The sequence below is a fragment of the Hyperolius riggenbachi genome, chromosome 10, assembly GCF_040937935.1.
Source record: "Hyperolius riggenbachi isolate aHypRig1 chromosome 10, aHypRig1.pri, whole genome shotgun sequence".
Classification (NCBI taxonomy): domain Eukaryota; kingdom Metazoa; phylum Chordata; class Amphibia; order Anura; family Hyperoliidae; genus Hyperolius; species Hyperolius riggenbachi.
This window is the reverse complement of record NC_090655.1, coordinates 197,187,315-197,189,551: the sequence shown is the minus strand read 5'-3', so window position 1 is coordinate 197,189,551 and position 2,237 is coordinate 197,187,315.

Here is a 2,237-nt window from a genome sequence, read left to right as displayed (position 1 = left end):
AATGAAGTCTGACTTTTGTGGTTCCTAACTGTTAATGTTTTGCATGGTTCTGCTTTTGTCCGCAGGTGTTATTCCATTATCTGTCCATAAATAAATTCCTTATTTGCCTACCAAGCTTTTTTATATTGCACTCAAAGCAGACTTTAATTCAAAGGTCGATAGTAAATGGTGATGGATTATGTGGATACACAAGGGTGTTAAACGCTCCAAATGCTTAAAGTAGAGTTCCAAAAACCTAGTAAGAAGATTCTGCTGTAAGCCTTTTAGGTTTTCTGCTGTACTAGCTGCACAATGCAATTTCCATAGTTAAAAGAAGAACTGTAACCAGGGATTGAACTTCATCCCAATCAGTAGCTGTTACCCCCCTTTCTTTACTTCTTCTCCAATAGATTATCAGGGACATCTGTATGGCTGATATTGTGGTGAAACCCCTCCCACAGTGTGATGTCAGAACCTAGGTCACAACAACGTGGGAGCCTATTTGCATTATTAAAATAACTGTTTCCAACTGCTAAGCAACCAGTATCTCCCTCTGTGCATATATTTATCTATAAAAAGACAACCTTTTAGCTTATTGCATTGTTAGGGGTTGTGGTTATAGATAATGGCAGTTGGTGCTGTTTTTTCACGTCTGCCAGTATTAAAGATGATTGCGTGCAGGCCGAATGTGGATCAAACAAAATGAACAAATCACATGGTGAATATCAATCATTTCTTGATCTCCCTTCTATTTTGTAATTTCTCTCTCTGCAATGTATTATTTTTTCTTTTCCCCTTTTTCCTAAAGTTCCCCTTTAAAGTCCAGAGACCTGATGGAATGTTCTGCAATGTGCAACTCATCTATATTATATCAACAGAGATTGTGTAATATGTTTTTTTGTTTTTGCTGAATCCACTTTATTGTCACAGCGACAGATGCCGGTGTCTAAACATTATGATTTAGCATCCATATAGCGCTGACATATTTGGCAGCCTTTTACGGTCTTGTCACTTACTGACCATCCGAGGGGTACACAATTTAATATGGAATGATATCTTCTGCACATCAGTGTGAAATGAGGCTATGCGCCAACCAGAATCAGTCAATCTGAGTATCTCAGAGAGAACAGCCAATTAGAAAGCTCCTGGAGTAAATGGGATCGCCTTCATGTTTTCTGTTGCTATGATGACATCATGTACAACATCCCTAGGGCAGGTAATTGGGGCCAGTGGCAGTTTGTTAAAAAGGGCGCCACGTAGACCACAATGTTAATTGCAGCTATAGCGGCGGTGGAGAGAGCACAACTAGCAGTGAAGGCGGTGCTAATAGCAGTGGGGATTGCAGGGGGGGAGTCGATGGGGTAAAGGCTAGGCGCTGGAGGGGGCGTCAGTTGGGGATATGAATAAGTAAAGGGAGGGCTCAAGTGAGAATAATAGTAAAATATTGGTAATCATTTACAGATAAATTATTATGGTAGTTACCACTGCCCAGTAGTACTGTATCTGTAATTTTACCAATATTCTACTAATAAATATCTCCGGTGCCCGAATCACCTTGGTGCCTTTATTACATGTTCACAACATCACTGCCATCTTTTCAGACGCTGCCTTACCTATTTTGAAAACATAGTAACTTTCCCAGCTCCAGCTCATACATCTTTTGTGCTCTATAGTATTATAATTATAAATTACAGTAATGTTAGATATTCAGCCCTGACACTTTTGTTTAAATTGGAATTGAACTCTTGCACAGGACAGAAAGAAAACAGAGAGAAATACACGCTATATGTATTTAGAGAGTTTAGCCTGTGTAATTCCTCCTCATCTGTGACTAATCCCGAGAGTAATTTGATCTCTCAGCTGTGTCAGCTGGCTGCCTCAGGAGAGCAGCTAATTTGTAAACATGCTTAACAGCTTCCATGAAAGCAGGAAGTCGACGCACTGTAGATTTATTGCAGGATCTGTATCAGCTGTAACAAAGATATGTTTTTCTTTAAAGGGAATATCCGAGGTACTTAATAAAAAAAATCTACTTACCTGGGGTTTCCTCCAGCCTCTGGCAGCCGTCCTGTGCCCTAGGGCGGTGAGTTCTCTCCCTTTCGGGGTGTATGGTGGTTGACTCATTGAGGATGGTGACCACTGTTCGTACACACAATTGACTGTTGGAATGGCCTGCCTGTAGCCAGTAGAAAGTGCACACGTTACCTGATTGGCTAATGCTGCAAAGGTTTATTGGACTTAACAGGGCCTAAGGAACT